Here is a 21,524-nt window from a genome sequence, read left to right as displayed (position 1 = left end):
TTCACATAATCTTTCCTAACCTAAATTATCCGTCTTCAGTATTAGGAATTAGTGAGAAACTTCCAGACTTGAAATGAAAGCCTGATTTAATTGAAATTACAATCATTAGTAATTTAGGGTAAAGATAGTGGGTTTTTTTGGGACTACAGTGTCAAACCGACCATAAGCTAAACCAAATAAAAACTATGCGGTGTATCCGATAATAATACACTTTTGTAGTCTGTTTTCATCTTTTTTGTAGTTATTTTTGTGGGTGTTATCATACTGTATCTCTTATAAGTTTGATTCATAATTTAAGTGTAATGAATTGGTTCAGAGGATATTGGGATAATTTAAGTAAAGAGCAAATATAATTCTCCATTTTCAATATGGAAATTCCTGAATTATATAATGAATATATACTGTAAGAAAGTTAGGAAGAAGTGCAGTGAAATCTCATGAATAAATATGTTAATATAAGCATATTTAACTTACACAAATTTAACATTCCTTGAAAGAAAAAAGAATATCTAATATGTATTTTGCTGAAATGAGCTTTTGCTCATTAGTGAGTTCATCATTCTCAGAGTGAGACAGAAGGGCGTGGTAGGCTTTGAACCCTGTACTATATCGTGTAAGCATCTTACATTCTGAGTGATTTGAATATTCATATTTGATGACACTTAAAAACATACTATGTAGCTTTTGAAATCAATCCCACTACATCCTTAGTTGTTCAACTGAAAGAAAAACAAAACAAACAAAAAATAGTTCTAAAAATGAAGAAATAAAAGTCTCTGTTGGATTTATGGAAAGAAGGTATATAGTCTTCAAAATGCTACATCTTTCAAAGGGATAGATCAAATGATTTAGATTTAAGTTTCTTTTGTTTGGAGTACACATTAAAACAGCATAGGCTTTGCTTGATAATTCTTTATCTGTATCTATAATATTTAGTTGAAAAATAGCTGTTCTCAAAAAGAGAGGCAAAGTGGCTTTCCAAATGAGAGACCCCTGGGTCAGGAAGATCCCCTGGAGGAGGGCATGTCAACCCATTCCAGTCAGTATTCTTGCCTGGAAAATCCTGTGGGCAGAGGAGCCTGGCGGGCTACAGTCCATTGGGTCGCAAAGAGTCAGACAGGACTGAGCGACTAACACACACATATTCTTGCCTATAGAATCCCATGGACAAGGGGACCTGACGGGCTACAGTCTTTAGGGTGGCAGAGTCCAACACGACTGAAGTGACTTAGCACGCATGCACACATGCACCCATAATATTTATTTAGCGAAAAATAGCTGTTTTCAGAAAGAGAGCCAAAGTGGCTTTCCAAATGAGAGAATTATAGGGACAGATTTGTAGCATTCATTTTGGTCCTTATTGTAGATTTTACTTACTTAGTTGCTCAGTGGTGTCCAACTCTTTGTGACCCCATGGACTGTAGCCCACCAGGCTCCTCTGTCCATGGGATTCTCCAGTGGCCATTCCCTTCTCCAGGGGGTCTTTCCAACTCAGGGATCAAGCACAGGTCTCCTGGATTACAGGCAGATTCTTTACTGTCTGAGCCACCAGGGATGCCACAGAGAGACTAATTATAAATATTTTAATATTTAATTTAAAACCCAATTAATGAAATTGTATTAGTAGTAACTAAAAATTCAAACTCTACAATGTTTACAGTGCTTGTTTTGCAGTGATGTGATTCTGAAAAATTTCATTTCTTTACATTTTCTAAATTTTCTCCATAAGGACTTATGGTTTTATAATAAAAAATTAAATATACTTCAAAAATTATAATAAAACAAAAATTTAAATTTATGAATTTTAAAATTGAACTGAGTGGGTCTTTTTGTTCATTTGTTTCTTTATTTGTATAGGATAGTCAGTGGTAGGAGTGAAAGCTTGACAAGCCTCTTCCAAGTGGAAAATTTATCTTCTAGTTAAATATTTCAAAAAAGAAAGATGATGAAGTCCCATTTAATAGTACAACATAATTTTAATCTCATCTTTTCAACTCCATATTTCTTTAGTACACAAAATAGTACTGTGGTCCAGGCACTTCTATCTTTAGAAAGCTTTAGTTTATTAAATTCTGAATAAACGTTATACACTAAGATATCACTAATTTCAAATTTAAAATAATTGGAAAAGAACTTGCTTAAATTTGACCTATGTAAAAAAGGAGTTTATGAAGCACATTGAAATTATGACCAACATAACTAGAGTAGTTTTTAGCTTACTTGGCAGAACAAACTATCTTTCAGATATTGCTTTAGCAACATTAATTTGTCTTCAAACAATGAACTAACAGCTCTTACTAGCCTATATATTCGTTTAAGAATAAACCTCTAAAGTTTAATCCTAGCCCCTACCAGCTTTGATTTGTCACCCACTAAACTCATACCCATCCATCACATTCAGCTTTAACATCAGTTCTGCAAAGGAATGTTCTTAAGCGTATGTCTGATCCTTTTCTCAAATACTATCATAGATTCCATTTTTTTCCCTCCAAAATCTCTCTACTAATAGGTATGTAATCACTTGTATGGTTATAAATTAGTGTCTGGCTTCCAGTAGATGTTGGTTATATAAAAGCAGGGGATTATGTCTGTTTTATTCTTCTTATTGTCATTCTAAAAACTAACATATACTCAAAATAGAATCTCAATACTTATTGAATTAGTATCTAAAGATCTGAATGGATTATTGAATGGCTATGCCCAGCCAAAAATTTGACTGAGGTATTTTTAAGCTTAAAGCTTTAGCATTATGAAATTTCAATTAAGTCATTTATAATTTATATACCAATAATTTGGAATTTTTGAGTATTAAGATAAAAGTTTATATCTAAAATAGAAAAAAGTGCTTGAAAATGATAGAGCAACATTTAAAAATCAGTATTCTATAATCTTGGCCTTTCTTAGCTTTCTGTTGTTCTAATTGAGTTTTATCATAGCTTTCGTTTTGTTGCCATCCTTTTATTTTTACTCCTTTCTGTAGATGAAACTGCATAGTGGTGTTCTAGTCATATGTCCATGTCAGTTGACCTATTGATCATACATTTAATCATAAATGGCATTTATACATAAAAAATTTTGTAGAAAAGTTCTTTAAGATTTTATGCCAATTAACCTATATATTTGTGAAATTGAATGTGCTTTACTCTTTATAGCATGTATTATACATGAAATAAAAGTCAAAAACCAATGTGAGATGCAGAGGATCAATCTGTGAATATACATATTACCAAGTAATTTTAATTTGTAAAATGTATTATAAGTTGTTTTTACATGAAAGTGTTTAATAATGTAATAGTTTGGTTTCTTTTTTTTTCTTCTTGTTTTGTTTTTTAAAAGAAAATGAAAGAGAGTTGACTTCATTTGATCACTTATTTAATCATATGTTTATCAAGTTCTGTACATGCCCCTAAAGAAGATAATTGTAAGTCACTAGAGTCCCCACTTCATCATGGAAAAAAACTTTTCAGGAGAGTTTAGTAACATAAGTATAATTAAAATGCCACATAATATTTAAATTACTGTATTACCCTAATTTTATGAGCCAGTTTTATTCAATTTTTTAACATACATTTTTAAAAATTAGTGTCTTTTTCAAACTCTTCTGTAGCATTCAATTTTATCTGTTACTGGAGTGGGTTACCATTGCCTTCTGCAGGGAATTTTCCTGACCCAGGGATTGAACCTGTGCTTCCTGAATTGTCATATGGATTCTTTACCACTGAGCTACCAGGGAAGCCCATTATTTTAGTTACAGCATGTTTTAAATCCAGTCTAATAAGTATTATATACTGTCACCTGTAAGTCCATTATAAGATACAAATACCATTTGTAGAAGAATGAGATTGTTTTTAACATTTGTCCCTTAAGCATTTATTTATCACCTCTATAATGTAACCATATACTTTTTCTGCTTTTCTAAGTGATCTTTGAAAGCCTTACTTACATTGGCACCTTATACTTGCAGTTTTTAGTATATTGCCAAGAATAAACAGTAACCATGTATTAAAATTTTGCCTTTATTTTAAGCTGTTTTATCAGAATGACCTATAAGACCATTCAAAACCAATAATGAATACAGTTATTTTTAGATAATACATCTTTTTAAAATAGTACTGTGTTGTTTAAAATAAGTAATTGGGAGTGTGTTCCATAAACGGAGCCTTTCTTCTGAAAAGTAATATTGAGGAAACAGCTTACCTTATATTCTGAAATATACTGTTTTGTCAATATCTCCGATTTGTCTAGGTGCTAGAGATAAAACAGCAATCACCAAATACTCTCTGTCCTCAAAGAGCATGTGGTTTAGAGACTGGCAAGTCTTTGGACGTTTTCATTACTATACTATAGTTACTATGGAAACATGCTACCTCAGAGAGGTATGGAGGTAGATAGGAGGGCACCTAACCCAAGCCAGGGAAGACTTCCTGTAGAATAGGATGGCTAATATCACATTGAAAAAGTTACTCAAAGGTAGAAGTTTTAAGGATATTATAGAAACTGAAAATAGCTTGTCCAAAATCCTGGAGGTTTAAAAAAAGAAAAGAGTCTGTGAGAGGTTCATGAGTGTGTAGACCCTTCAATATGGCTGAAGTTTGCAGGTAAGAGTGTGTGTACTTGTGAAAAAAGAATTTGTTTTGGTAAGCTAGAAAATGCTTCCCACTGGTGCTAGTGGTAAAGAATCCGCCTGCCAATTTAGGAGACACAAGAGATGCAGGTTCGATCCCTGGTTTGGGAAGATCCCCTGGAGCGAAATATGGCAACCCACTCTGGCATTCTTGGCTAGAAAATTCCACGGACAGAGGAGCCTGGCGGACTACAGTTCATAGGGTTGCAAAGAGTTGGACATAACTGAGCGACCTGAGCACACACACACACACAAGCTAGAAAATGCATGGATTTTTATAAATGCCTTTTTAGTCTCTAATACTCTTGTAGATCATCCAAAAATTACTATTTTGAAACAGTTATTTAAGAAATAATCAATTAAAATGAAAATAAAAATTCAAAAGTATCACAACTTTATAAACAAAGGGCAGATCATTGATTTTGCTTTCTGCATGTGTGAGCGAAGAATAATGGTTGACCTTTCATAGTAGTCCTTAATATATAAGCTCTGTGAGAGTAGCAACTGTGAATTTGATTCATTTTGTGAAGCTTATAGTTGCTTTGAAATGTACACAGTAATAATCATCTCAACATTTGTTTTAATTAAGCCAAGATTATTTATCTTACCTGAAATGACAGACACTTCTGTTGGGATATTATTATAATTATCATTATGATTTATCAATATAAATCAGATGAACCCAAGTCCCTGACTTTGGCATAGGTTTTAAACCATATTAAATAAGCAAGCCTTGAGATGGTCTTTAAATGAGATGTTGCACAAGCATGTATGGCAACTTTTTTGTCTTAGCCAAATTAATTCAGGAATAAAAGGCTAATTGGATTGAAATAGAAATAATATATTTTCCTGTGTATATAGATGTTCTTCAAATAAAAAGAGAGTTGGCACTTGATATAGAAACATTTTTCAGCTATTAATGTTATTTTTTTTTTGTTTATACCAGCTTTATGATCATACTGCCTCTGGGATCAGGGAGTTACCACAATTCCAGGTAGTTGCATAGGAGACAAGCATTGTTAACACTCAGTTCCACCATGTATAGGGTAAACATATATGGGAGCAAGTTGTTCATCATCAACTAAATCATAATTTGTTTTTATTGAGAACATTGTAACAACGTTCTGATACAGCCTCAGATTCTTTGTGTTTCTGTTTCCTGTAAAATATAATAATTCCAACCACATGAATTATTAAATAACTAATGAATAATTAAGTAAATAATAAACACTCAGAATTTAATAACTAGAGAAAAAAGTTGCAGTTTATACTCTTAAGTCCATTTTTGTTACCTAAGTTAATTTTGGTTGTAATATGTATGAAAGTGAAGTCGCTCAGTTGTTTCTGACTCTTTGTGACCCCATGGACTATAGTCTATGGAATTCTCCAGGCCAGAGTACTGGAGTGGGTAGCCTTTCCTGACTCCAGAGGATCTTTCCAACCCAGGGATCAAACCCAGGTCTCCCACATTGCAGGCAGATTCTTCAACAGCTGAGCCACAAGGGAAGCTCAAGGATACTTGAGTGGATAGCCTATCCCTTCTCCAGGGAATCTTCCCAACCCAGGAATTGACTTGGGGTTTCCTGCATTGCAGGTGGGTTCTTTACCAACTGAGCTATTATGTGTAGGAGAAGAAAACTCACCAGGGGAAAGAGAAGGAGGTAGCTTCTCCAGGTTGTATTTGTTAACCATCTAACCTATAGAACATTTGTTTTGGGGGCAAAAATGTCTGGTGTTCACAAAAGCAGAACCTCTTATAGTATACCTTTAATAAGTACAAAAAGTTATTACCACTTCAGATATTATACCAATACTGCAAGAGAAAAAATGAAGACTTCATGAAAGTTGAGACCATGGAAGAAGGAAAGACCTAATTTGAAAGAACCTGCATTGCATATTTACAGTTTTCATTTTTCTTGGTTCTACTCCCATATTCTCCTAGGTCTTTCATTTTGCAAAATGTTTAAAGAAGTCATGGTACTGTGACTGAAGTGTACGGTCATTAGAAGGTGAGAATTTACATAAGAATTTGTATCTTTAAGTGCCACATGCATGCATGAGCTTGCTGTAAAAATAAAACAAACACTGAGAAATCAGATCTACTGAAATCACATCTACAGTGTGGTGTTCTGTTTTGCTTATTTGTTTGAATTATTACTCAGGGGAAGATCCTTTTTAGATGCCATGAATGCCATTTTATACAAAGGAAGGCCACATTTATACAGACTGGACTGTGTATCTGAGTTTTATTACTCAAGAAATCTATTGACTGGCCCATGTTTTATTTTACAGTGTTTCATAACAAGGTGTTTAGATGAAGCATGCTTCTCAGTCACAGATGATGGCAAGGAAGATTGTTTATGATGTGAATGGGTTGCTTTTTTTGAAAGTTTCTCAACTACTTCAAGTAATTCTAGTATGTAGTAGTTAATTATCTTATCTGCATCATCTATCCCAACTCAGACTTTTGGGTTTTAGCCTTTATAACAATATTTTCCTAATTTGTTGCTTGTGGACCTGGCAGTTTGTCAGAAGGCTCATAAATTTTTGTAGTTTTAGAGAAAAAAAAACCCAGTGAAATAATTTTGTTCAGGGAACTTCCCTGGTGGTCCAATGGTTAAGACGCCATGCTCCTAATGCCAGGGATCTGGGTTTGATCCCTGATCAGAGAATTAGATCCCACATACCACAACTAAGATCCAGTACAGACAAATAAATCAATAAAACAAATAAAAAATAGTAATTTTATTCACATTAATTTTACTATCATTTCACAAGATAAGACATTATATTTTCACAGACTGTGTATTTACAGTTTGCATGTTTTACAAAGATAGTTTATCTCAATCAATAATAAGTTAATAGGATACAATATTGATATGTCTTAGCTGATATGTTTTATATAACCTGCAGATGTTTGTTGTTACTTTTCTATTATATTCCCAATTCACAAAAATGTATTAGTAGAGGAAAATAAATTCATTGAAATGTAAAGGTATTGGTGAAATTTTTAACTAAATAATTCATAATAATATTGCATATATATGTATATATATATATAATTAGTACATATATCACTAATACACATAGTGAGTATTCTGGAGCAATATAGACCTTATGTTTACTAAAAGCTGAGAAAAGTGAATATGCACTTGTGATGATTTCGTACAAGTATTTTAAACAGTACAGGTAGAAAAGCCCAATGATAAATACCAATAGTTCTTTCTCCAACTAGTTCCTAATGTTGTCTTTTCTCAAATTTTGTCAAATAATCAAAGGAAGCTATTGAAGCTTTTTGTCATTTATAACACTTTCTGGTACAACTTGATGACTTTTGCTGCCAAGTGTGAAAAGATAAAAACTACAAAGGCTTAATTCAGAGTTGTACTCCTCAAAGAAAAACAAATAACTCACAGGGTTGCTTTAAAACTGGTAAATCAACCTTGAAGTTTGTGACAAATATGTTTAAAGCAAAAGTAGAAGAAAATATTCATAAAAGTACTTTATCAAATCACATTGTTTCATTTTGGATTATGCGTGCTAACTCACTTTAGCTGTTTCTGACTCTTTGGGACCCCATGGATTGTAGTCTGCCCAGGCTCCTCTGTCCATGGGATTCTCCAGGCAAGAATACTGGAGTGGATTCTTGTGCCCTCTTCCAGAGGATCTTCCCGACCCAGGGATCAAACCCATGCCTCCTGCATTGCCCACTGAGCCACCTGGGAAGCCTCATTTTGAAATATATCAACATATTAATACAATTTAGAAAAATAGATACCATCTAATATATGTGCTAGCAAATAATTAAATTTTAAGTTGGAGGGTCTACATCAGCTCTTGGCAGTTGTGCCAAGAATATCTAAGGGAAGCATACTTGTTTTTTCTTCTGTTATCACTAAAACCCCATATTCTGCAATAGAGATTTGTATTTGTTTTAATAATTATTTTCCAAGCTATGATGTTGACTGGAAAATTGTCATTGTTACAGTATGGAGTACAGTCTTGCCCATAGCAAGGTGGGATTTTGTTATATATTAAAATGGTTTCTCTTAAAATCTAGTTCATAACCTATATTGGCAAATATGAATGAGGCATGAAAGAAATATTTCTTCATAATGCTTACAATGCTAAAGACTATTTCAGTAATTGCAAATAGCATAGTCAAGTTGTACATGTTAGTTCTTAAGTAGCCTTAAGTTCTTAATTTAAGGTTAACATGAATTTTAGTTGAGATAATAAAACAGAATTTCTTCAAAATAGCATCTCTGATGCAAATGGCCCCATGATTACTGAGAGTGAAACCCTTACTCAACATTTGCTGTCTTCTTTTTCATTTTGAGGGCAAAGGATTGATGCTACACTTTTAATATGCCACTGGATGAATTAATAATCCAAGTTGAAACCTTCAGCCTTTGAGGTTTGAATAATTATTGATGCAGCACCGGACACATCCTGAAGGTAGTTCTCGAAGAGAATCACCATAACTTTGGGCTTAACAGTTATTATAAGTAGCCCAGAGCTGCCTGACAGAACCACCTCTAACTTGCTGCTAACCCCAAAGACCTATAATTGTAAATTATGATTCTCTGTTCAGTTAAAAAAATTAAAAATTTGCTTTAGTTGATCTATGGCTCAAACAACTCCTCATTGAGCCAGATAAAGATATGCTGATGAAAGACTGAAAATGGTAGCATTATTTCGACTGAAATTGGTGGTCTACATTTATTGAGCCCTCACCAAGTGATCTAGCAAAAGTCAGTAGTTTTGAGAAACAGTCTTAGAATTTTACAATATGAAAAGAAAGAGTAAAGAAAAAGATTCAGATCAGAATTTGAGTTTAAGGAGAAAATATGAAAGTGGCAGAGAGAAAGAAATATCACTGACCTGAATTTTTTTTCCTAATTTTCTGAAAGGGAGGGCTAAATCCTATACTCATATCTCCTTCCTGTTTTACTTAGTTTTTCTTTACCTGTTATAAGGCTTTTCCCTATTAGTGATCTCCTAGAGAATATGAAGCCCTCTGAGTTTGACTGAATTGATCACATTTAGTTGCTTGCCAGTTTTTTTTTCCTTTTAATTTAAGAAATCGTAAAGTCATTACTGCAATTAAAATTGCAAATTTTAATTTTTGCAAATGGACAAATTTCTTCTGTATAAATGTAGTTTTAGAAAAGTGTATTTTCTCAATACTCTTTTTGATTTTTTTTTATTGAGTTATCATTGACATACAATATTATACTAGTTTCAGGTGCACAGCATAGTAATTCAATATTTTTATACATTACAAAGCAGTCACCACAATAAGTCTAGTTACCATCTGTCACTATACAGTTATAACAATATTGTTGACAGTATTTCCTATGTTGTACATTGCATCCCTGTGACTTATTTTATAGCTAGAAGTTTGTACCCTTTAATCCTGTTCATCTATTTCACCCATTGTCCCCACCCCTTCCTCTGGCAACCAACAGTTTTCTGTATCTGTGAGCCTGTTTCTGTTTGAAACTATGCTGTGTTTGTTTTCATCTGACTTATTTCAGTCACCATAATATACTCAAGGTCCATCCATCTTTGTGTTTTTTAATAGATAAAAACTTTATTTAATTCAAGTGAAAATAGCCCTATTGTTTAATACATCAAAAAAATTACAAAAATTGATATAAGAAAAATCACCTGGCTATTTTAGTATTATATATAATATGTCTGTATGTATATTTATATACATTTGTATGTATATATAGATAAGATCATATGCTACATTTTTTATAGTTGGTTAGAATTTGATATAGGAAAATTGAAGTTAAATATGATTAACTTCATGAATGGAATTGATAAGTTCTTACGGGAGGTTGAAAGTTGGATACTACAGAGCTTTCTGTAGTCAGTCTTGTGTGTGACATAAGGATACTTCAGTGAGAGTAATACAAGAGGAAGCCCGAATGTGATTTGCTGCCTTTTTCCCTGTTTTTCTGATGTAGCACATTGCTTGCTGAGGTTGTTGAAAGAGTATTCTTCCTTCTTATTCCAGGCACACCCATTTCCTCTCTAAGCTCTTCGCATGTAGAACAGTGAGAGGTCTAATTGCAACAACAGCAACAAATGTTTTAGTGCATACCTTGTCACTGTTCTAAGCTCCTGACAAGCATTATTTCATTCAGTTGTCACAATATCCACACAGTGTAATCATGCTGCCCATTTTAGGGATGAGGAAACTGACTCGTATAGATTAAAAGCAGCCAGTATTTTTCATAACTCTAAACGTTAACAACAAAAAACTATGCTATGTATGCTTTAAACTTGACAATGTCTATTGTGATTTAATCAGTTAACAGATTTATATGTTTTATTTACTTATTTATTTAGTGTAATGATTTTTATTTTGACAATATTTGTACTTCCAAAACATTAGAAATAGCTGGACTATTTATCAGAAGAGTATGGGATGCAGGAAAACTGTATATCTATTACCTGAAATACCATCTAGTCATTACTATGTTGTTATATATATATATATGAATGAAAGTACAGCAGTGTTAGTAAAATACATATTGTCATTTTTATAAAAAGGAGTATCCTTTTATATATATATGCTATTTTATAATAATGTAAAAAGATACATCAAACTATTGCATTTTAATGGGTGTTATTGCAAGGAGGTGAGAACACTCATTCTTTTGTTTTGGTACTTCAATACTGTTTGACTTGAAACAAAGAGCATGTTGTAATTTTTTAATATATTTTAAGTAATAAAAATGTAGAAAGAAAAAATCATGAGAAGAAAAAACTCCCAGAATTAAGCAATAACTTTCAAATGATACTTTCAAAAAATTCCATTTAAAAATGTATATAATTTTGAAACATTAGACTTACACTTCTCTCTTGCTTGTTTTCTCTTAACTTGACACTTCTAGTTAAAGTGGTGAAATACAGTAAATGGGGAAAAAGTGTGTGGGGGATCTTAGAAGAGCATTCATATTGTGGAATATACTAAATACTTAAGATTTGACCTTGACTGTTTCTGAATTCTAATTTTCAGGGACCCATTTTGGTTTGAAGAGCTTATCCCTCTCTTCCCTGCTAACACCCCCTAATCTGAGTTTCTCTGCTCTTCCATTCTATCTGCCCCCTATGCCCCATACCTTTCTATTTCTCATACTATGCACACTGACATCCCCAGATCTTCCTGTCTCTAACCTAATCCCTTCTTTCACTGACATATGATTGATTTACAATATTATATTGGTTCAGGTATACAACTTTTAGTAATTGGGTATTTTTATATATGATTGACCAATCTAGCTATCATCTGTCACTATAGAAAGTCAATATTATTGACAATATTCCTGATGTTGTACATTAGATCTCTGTGACTAATTTATTATATAACTAGAAATCTGTACCTCTTAATTCCCCTCACCTATTTTACTCACCTCCCCCCATCCCTCTGCATTCTAGTAACCACTGCCTTCTCTGTACATGTGAGTCTGTTTATGCTTTGTTATGTTTACTTATTGTTCTGTTTTTTAGATTCTACGTATAAGTGCAGTCATTTGGTATTTGTCTTTCTCTGTCTGATATTTCACTCAGCATAATACCCTCTAGGTCCATCCCTGTTTTTGCAAGTGGAAAGATTTTGGTCTTTTTAATGGCTAATGTTCCTTTTGGGCTTCACTGGTGGCTCAGCGATAAAGAATCCACCTGCCAATGCAGGAGATGCAGGTTTGATCCCTGAGTTGTAAAGATCCCATGGAGAAGGAAATGGCAACACACTCCCATATTCTTGCCTGGAAACTCCACAGACAGAGGAGCCTGGCAAGCTATAGTCCATGGGGTCACAAAGAGTTGGATATAGCGACTAAACAATAAAAACATTTATTTTCTATCTTTCTTTATTATACACCTATAGATATACCCCACGTCTTCTTTATCCATTCATCTATTGGTGTCATTTAGGTTGCTTCCATATCTCAACTATTGTTAATAATGCTTCTCCAAACATAGGATTGCTTATATCTTTTCAAATTAGTGTTTTTGTTTTCTTCAGAAAAATACCCTGAAGTGGAATTACTAGATCGCATGGTAGTTCTATTTTAAAATTTTCATGGAGCCCCCATATACTGTTTTCCATATTAGCTATACTAGTTTCCATCCCTACCTGCAGTGCACAAAGACTTCCTTTCCTCCACATCCTTGCCAATATTTGTCATTTGTTGTCTTTTTGATAATAACCATTCTGACCGGTATGAGGTCATATCTTATTGTGGCTTTGGTTTGCATTTCCCTTGTGACTAGTGATGTTGAGCATATTTTCACATGTCTTTTGGCATCCATATGTCTTCTTTGGAAAACATTCAGGTTCTCTGCCCATTTTTCAATCATGTTTTTGTCGTTGTTGAGTTATTCGAATTCTTGGTATATTTTGGATGTTAACCTTTTATCAGCTATATCATTTGCAAATATTCTCTCCCATTTGCAAATATTCTCTCCCATTAAGTAAGCTTCCTGTTTCCTTCACTGTGCAAAAGCTTTTTGGATTGATGTAGTTCCACTTATTTATTTTTACTTTGGTTTCCCTTTCCAGAAGAGATATTTCCAAAAAAATATTGCTAACTGATGTCAAGTGAATACTGCCTATTTTCCTCTAAGAATTTTGTGATTGTAGGTCTTACCTTTAAGTCTTTCATCCGATTTGAATTTATTTTTATATGTGGCCTGAGAAAGTAGTTCAGTTTGTTTATTTTGCATGTAACTGTCCAGTTTTCCCACATTATTATTTTAAGAGATTGCTTTTCCATATTGTATATTCTTCTCTCCTTTTTCATAGCTTAATTGACCATATAAGCCTGGGTGCATTTATGGGTTCTCTGTTCTGTTTCATAACCTGTTTTGTGCTGGTGCCATACTGTTTTGATTATTTCAGCCTTGTAGTATCATCTTAAGTCAAGGAGTATGATTCCTCCAACTCTGTTCTTCTTTCTCAAGAGTGCTTTGGCTTTTTGGAGTCTTTGATATTTCCACACAATTTTAAAATTATTTATTCTGATTCTGTGAAAAATACCATTGGTATTTTGATGGGGGTTACATTGAATCTGTAGGTTGCCTTGGGTTGTATGTTCATTTTAGTGATATTGATTCTTTCAATCCAAGAACATGACATATCTTTCCATCTGTGTCATCTTCAATTTCTTTCATCAGTGTCTTTTAGTTTCCTGAGTACTTCTCCTTTACCTCCTTCAATAAGTTTATTCCAAGGTATTTTTATTCTTCTGGATAAGATGATATAATTTCTCTTTCTGATAGTTTGTTGTTAGTGTATATAAGTGTGACAGATTTCTGTATGTTAGATTTACCAAATGCAGGTTCACTAAATTCACTGATAAGGTCTAGTATGACAATTTTTTGGTGGTGTCCTTAAGATCGTCTATATATAGAGTCATGTCATCTGTGAACCGTGACAGTTTTACTTATTCCTTATTCCAATTTGGATTTCTTTTGCTTCTCTAGTTGCTGTAGTTTGGACTTCCAAAATTATGTTGAATAAATGGTGAGAGTTGGCATCCAAACATTTAGAGAAGTGTTAACACCTGTCCTCGAAATATTCCAAAAATGCAGATGAAGGAACACTTCTGAAATCATTCTATGAGACCAGCATCAACCTGATACCAAAACAAGGCAAAGATATCACACAGGCCAGTATCACAGATGAATATACATGTGAAAATCTTCAACAAAATATCAGCAAACCAAAAAGCAATACATTAAAAGAATCATACATCACAAACAAGTGGGATTTACTCCAGGCATGCAAGAATTTTTCCATATCTGCAAATGAATCAGTATGATATATTACATTAAGAAACTGAAAAATAAAAACCATATGACCATCTTAATAGATATAGAAAAAAACTTTTAACCAAATTCAACATTCATTTATGATAAGAACTCTCCTGAAAGTGGGAATAGAGGGAACATACCTTAACATAATAAAGGTCATATATTAACAAACCCATAGCTAACATACTCTACAGTGAAAAACTGTTCAGCCATTCTTTCTCCTGAGTTCATGAGCGTCTTTATGTTCATTACCTTGAAATTTTATCAGGTTCATTGTTTATCTGTACTTAGTTCTACTGGAATTTTGTTCCTTCATTTGGAATATATTCTTCTATCTGCTCATTTTGTTTAATTCTCCGTGTTAGTTCCAGGTATTAAGTAAGTTATATTTCTGTGGTATTGTAGATGTGGCCTTGTGCTACAAGGGGCAGAGTAACACATTCCTCTCTGGTCACCAGAGCTATATGCTCTAGGAATGCCCTCTGTGTGGCCTTCATCAGCCTTTTGTTGTGTGTGTGGTGGGATCAATTACTGTGGAAGTACTGGAAGGCAGTGTGGTCCCCAATCCAGTTGCCTGCCATGTCTTCCCACCTGCTGTGGGCTGCTAGCCCAGTGGTAGGTGAGGCTGGGTCCCAGTGTGCTGGCTGTGGGGTTTCACTGGGTCAGGACTAATGCTAGTCTGCTAGTGGACATGGCCTGGGCTCAGCACATCTGGCTCTGGGGCTGGTGCCAGCCTACTGGTGGGTGGGTTCCAGGTTCCAGGGTGGCTGGCTATAGAGCCAGGGGGCCCAGGATTGGTGGCAGCTTGCTGGTGGGCAGATAAGCCCTCTGCACTAATAAGCTAAAGGAAACACTCCAAAATAACACTTGCCAGCGCCAGTGTCTTCATGGTAGAAAGGGCTCCCCAAAATGGCTGTCAACAGTGTCCATGTCCTCACAGGGAGTCCCAGCTGCCTCCTCCTCTCTGGGAGACTCTCCAGTATCAGCAAGTCATTCTGACCTAGGCTGCACTCATATTGCTGCCTTTGTACTGGAACTGGTGTGTGAGATTTTGCATGCACCATTGAAGAGCAGAGTCTCTGTTTTATACAGCCCTCACGCTTTCCTGTATACAAGCTCTGCTGACAGTCGGACATTCTGGGGCCTCAGTGCAAAACCCCCAGGCCAGAGAGCCTAATGTGGATCCCAGAACCCTTGTTCCTTGGGGATTACCTTTGCAACTGTGACTATCCTCCTATTTGTGGGTCTCCTACTGGAGGATGTAGGTTTAGATTATTCTGCCTTTCTGCCTAATCTACTCTTCTGTGGTTCCTTCTTCACATCTTTAGTTATCGAAAACCCTGTCCACTCCTCTTCAAGTTTTTCTCATAGATAGTTACTCTTTAAGTAGTTTTATTTTGATGTGCCTGTGTGAGGAGGTGAACGCAGAGTCTTTCTACGGTGTCATCTTGGCCACACAGTATTTGTGTGCTTTAAAAATTTCAAGGCATTTTCCACAGAATTGCCTAGTCATTTGATTATGTCATCTCCTTACCTTAACTTTGTCCTAGTTTTACAACTGTTTTCAGTTGTGAAACATGACAAAGTGAACCAAGGACTGGACTTATAATCAGAAACTAGAAGTTTGGTTTTGGCACTATCATTTATTAACTGTAACATAAACTGAGCTTGTAATCTAATTTATGTGAGCCTCAGTTTCATTCCTGCTAAAACAAGAATAGTAATGTTTGTTGGTTTAGGCATGATGAGTATCAAGAAAGAGATGAGAGATGTTGGATACAAAATGCCTTTACAAATTTTAGGGGGTATATACATTTATTTAGGACTTCCCTGGTGGCTCAGATGGTAAAGCGTCTGTCTACAATGCGGGAGACCTGGGTTCAATCCCTGGGTTGGGAAGATCCCTTGGAGATGGAAATGGCAATCCACTCCAGTACTATTGCCTGGAAAATCCCACGGACAGAGGAGCCTGGTAGGCTACAGTCCATGGGGTCGCAAAGAGTCGGTCAAAATAAATGGCAACTTCTGCAAGAGAAATTAAAAAGCCCAGTGAACTCAAGGTTGCATTTTTAATTTGATCTAGATATTTTATTCTCTTTAAGTTAAATGCCTTTCCCTTTTATGCATCAGCATGGTCTTTAACTCTCTAAAAGGGCTTCCAGGTGGGTTAGTGGTAAAGCATCCTCCTGCCAGATGCAGGAGACACAGAGAAGTGGATTTCATCCCTGGGTCAGAAAGATCCCCTGGAGAAGGAATTGAGGACCCACTCCAGTATTTTTGCCTGGAGTATCCCCTGGACAGAGGAGCCTGGTGGGCTATAGTCCATAGGGTCACAAAGAGTTGGACATGACTGAGTGTCTAAGCTCATATGCATGCATTTCCTTTCTAGCAATCTACTTTGTATCAGTCCAAATATAATTCATTCTTTTAATGGAATTTGAGTAAAGAAATTATTTAAGTCAAAAATAGAGGCTCAGAAATAATAACTGATATTATAAAGAATTGGGCACTCTATTCTGCCATCTGGTGCCTATTAACTTACCCTTGTTGATGCCAGTATTTGAAGGATTCAACTCCCCTTGAAGTATGTTTCAAAGAAAAAACTGATATTTGAAAGAAATGAATTTCTCACACTGTTGCTCATAAATTTTTTAAAATGCAAATCTGATCATGACACCGTTCTACCTGGAAGCATCATCGTTTTGTTCTGAAGGTAGACACAAGTCCTTGTATTTAACCACAAAATACTTCATCTTATTTTCAGTATCTCCTCACTTAGCCTCTTACACTTAGCCTTACCAATTTTTTGCCATTTCTCCTGAACACATGGTGTACTCCCATGCCTCAGATCACATCATGCTTCCTCTGCCTAAAATGTCATTCTCTTCCCTTAACTAATTACCTAGTGAAATTGTGGTATTTAAAAAAAAAATTCTAGCTCAAATATCAACTTCTCTGTGAAGTCTTGCTTGTTATTCCTGGGAAAGTTAACCATCATTTCACTATGCTTTCAGAGCCCATGCTTCTGGAATAAGACTTAACATAAAATGACAATTTTTGTGTGTGACTGTTATACTTACTCCAACAGATTATAAGCAGAGGCCCTATCTTTTTCTCTCTTTTTGTCTGCCACTTTGCAGTCTTTGGCACTATCAGGCTCTGAATAGTTATTTGTTGAATGAATGATTGAATGATTCAGTCCTGGAGTCATTTAGCACTTTGTCAGACCACACTACTTGAAGTAAAAAAATCAAGAACAGCATTTGAAAGCAATCGTCATTGTATAAACTACCTATTATAGGGAAATAGAACAACTTTTTAACATTTTGCTAATAAAAATCAGACAGTAGTAGATTGATAACTGCAGATTTCAGAAGCCATCAGAAAAACATCCATGACTTAGTAGATTGAATATTGACTATTTCAGTTTTTAGTTTTGAGAAGAATCATTGAATCATATGGTAAAATTGCTCTTCTGGGTAATCTGGTCCAACTCCGAACTTTGTGAACAAACACCTCCAGTGTTCATATTCTCACTAATATTTCAGGCAGGATATGTTATGTGCGAGCAATTCTGTTATTAGGAAGTTCTTATTTACTTTGTGTTGAAATCTGTATCTAGTATTTCCTACCCATTATTTTAGTATATCCCTTGAGACCATGCAGAGTAAATCTAATATAAAGTTTTCAAATATTTGAAACCTTTCTTACACTAATTATTCCCCAATCCCATAAGTAGTAGCATCAATTCGCTTGATTCTTTCAACTGTTTCTTTTCCGTTATTATTCTATTCTTGTACCATTTTTGTTCCCTTTCTTAGAATATTACAGTAGTTCTGGGTCACTCTTTATCACAATATTGATCATGTCATCTGATCATTGCTGACAAGAGGGGGACTACTATCTCTCTCATTCTAGATGCTGTTAATCTGTTAGAACAGTTTAAGATTTAATCTGATTTTTTAAAATGTCTATATCACACAGTTGACTCATATTGACCTTCTTGGAAATACTATCTCTTTCTATCTAAACATCCAGTAACAGGTCAGTGAGATATTATCTAATAATAATATTGGAGAAGAAGTAAAGTAATCTTCAGTAAAGAAGGAGAAAAAGTTGACTAAAAGGGTGAAAATTGTGTGAATTAAATTAAAACACATTGCACTGGTTAGAAACTTGAAAATATTATGATAATGCTAAACTTTTAGATTTTGCCATTTTCATATTGCAGACATATTAATCAAAGTATTTAGTAGTTTTTAGAACTACAGTGTAATTTAAATTTCAATCTTTTTAGCATTTCTGTTGAATATAACACAATGTTAATGATTTATAAAAGTTATATAGTTTTAAAAAAAATTTGTGATTTCTCTAAGGTTGGAGGCATTCTTTATATTTAGAGATAAACTTGTTTCAGGAAAGTATACCTTCAATTTTATAACAAAAATTCCAGGAAAATATGGCTTCCCTCATAGCTCAGTTGGTAAAGAATCTGCCTGCAGTGCAGGAGACCTGGGTTCGATTCCTGGGTCAGAAAGATCCCCTGGAGAAGGAAATGGCAGCCCACTCCAGTATTCTTGCCTGGAGAATCCCATGGACAGAGGAGCCTGGCAGGCTACAGTCCATGGGGTCACAAGAGTCGGACATGCTGAGCGACTAAACCACCACCACCACCATGACTTATATAGCAAAATATATATATTTATATATATATATTTATATATATATATCGAGAAAACTTTCTAGGAATGACTTTAGTCCATTCAACAAGTAATGCATGTTATTTTCACTTTTCACATTCTTGAATACTTAGGAATTTATTAGTTACATGCAGTGTATTTACTGATGTGATTAATTGTGCTTCCATCTGTTTGTAATTTTTAACTTTCTTTTTAGATTTTAAAGCTGTTAGGCTAAGTCAGTTTTCTTCTCGTGTTGTATTTGCTCTTTTCGTGTTTTATGGTGTTATTATGCACCCTAGGAGTAATCTTTGTCATCAAAGATTGTTAACTAGGTTTGTGAATACTTGCTTTGCTCTATTCACAAATTCACTTTGGATTGATATGTATTGGTTCAGTTCAGTTCAGTCTCTCAGTCGTGTCTGGCTTTTGGTGACCCCATGGACTGCAGCACCCCAGGCCTCCCTGTCCATCACCAACTCCCGGAGTTTACTCAAACTCATGTCCTTCCAGTCGGTGATGCCATTCAACCGTCTCATCCTCTGCCATCCCCTTCTCCTCCTGCCTTCAATCTTTCCCAGCATCAGGGTCTTTTCCAAAGAGTCAGTTCTTCGCATCAGGCAGCCAAAGTACTGGAGTTTTAGCTTCAGTATCAGTCCTTCCAGTGAATATTCAGGACTGATTTCCTTTAGGATGGACTGGTTGGATCTCCTTGCTGTCCAAGGGACTCTCAAGAGTCTTCTCCAACACCACAGTTCAAAAGCATCAATTCTTCAGCACTCAGCTTTCTTTATAGCGCAACTCTCACATCCATACATGACTACTGGAAAAAACATAGCTTTGAAATAAACTTGTTTCAAGATCCTCCCTTAAAACTTATATAGATTTTTCTTGTAAGTCTTTGAACCTGTGACATTTACCACCCTATGTAGGCTTTAGATTGTAAGTTTAGTCCTAAGAAGTTGCTTATTTCTTTTTTATACATTTAACTAAAACTTAGTAATGTGTGACTATGTAGATGGTAGTGGTAGCTGTTGAAACTTTGTTGTTTGAATATAGATGAATTTTCTATAGTTAGGATAACTGAGTTATTTAATTATGGTTTTCAACTCATTTGCACTGTTTAAAAGTTAAAATGACAAAGGATAAATATTTCTAATGGCTACTTTTATTTTAAAACAGCACTCAAAACAAGACTGAAAGGAATAGTCACACCTAAGTACAGTTGTATATTTTATACTAATCTCCTATAAATCACTGCTTAAAACTCCTTCGCACCCCTGATTGTCATCCAGTATTTTCATACTTCTGCCCCAAGTGTGCTAGCTCCTATGTGTCACAGCACCAAATGTTTTTTTAGAATAGTTTAGCTTATAAGAGTATTTTTGTTTTAAACTACCAGCTATGTCTCAGTTTTGAAAGTCCTGCTTACCTAGTTAAGATTCATGACTTTAGGTAAATGTAGGTTTAAGGACTACTATACTCTGTGTTTGTGGCTTTGGTCAGTTTTCTTGATCTCACGAATTTATTTCTAAACTAGGTGGACCTCATCAGATTGTTAAGAATGAATTGTGATATTTTATGAAGAATGCTGAATAATGTGCTTGTCATTAAATAATCATAATTGTCAATAAATAATAATTATCATAACTGTATATCATTATCCCATTAAATTTCTCTGTATCATCCATTTGGATTAGTAACTTCCCTGTATCTTATAGGTTGTCCTGAATGTAGCTTTCACTTCATTGTAAAACTAGTTTCATCCTTTTAGTGATGAAACTGAGTTTTATTTTGGATTGCTTCCCGCTAATCTTAGGGAATATTCTTGGTTTACAGTTTGTGCATGCATGATAAGTTCTCTGAGGGATTAGAGTGCTTTCAAAGGATTATTTTTGCAATCTCTGACCAAATTAGAAAAAAGAAAGTCATACTATTTCTTCAGCCCAGTGCCTGCCAATGTGATTTCCCCACTAATTTTTTATTTGTTCTTTTTTGGAGGGGTAAGAGCAAGTAAAAAGTTACCAGCTTTTTTTTTACCATTTTTACCTGTTTTATTTTTAATGTGGTAGAATTCACATAACATACTATTTACCTTTGTAACCATTTCTGAGTGGCATTTATATTGTTGTGCAACCATCACTACCACCCAACTTCAGAACTCTCGATTTTGAAAAATTAAAACTGTACGGATTAAACAATAACTCCACATTCTCCTTTTCCCCCAGCATTCCTGGAAACCATCATTCTATTTTCTTTCTCTGTGATTTAGACTTCTCTAAGCACCTCAAATAAATGGAATCATGCAGTGTTTGTCTACTGTTGTTTGGCTTATTCGCTTATAATAAATATCCTCAAGACACATCCATATGTGATAATTTCTCTCC

Source organism: Capricornis sumatraensis, chromosome 1, assembly GCF_032405125.1.
Source record: "Capricornis sumatraensis isolate serow.1 chromosome 1, serow.2, whole genome shotgun sequence".
NCBI classification, from domain to species: Eukaryota; Metazoa; Chordata; class Mammalia; order Artiodactyla; family Bovidae; genus Capricornis; species Capricornis sumatraensis.
This window is presented reverse-complemented; position numbering follows the sequence as displayed.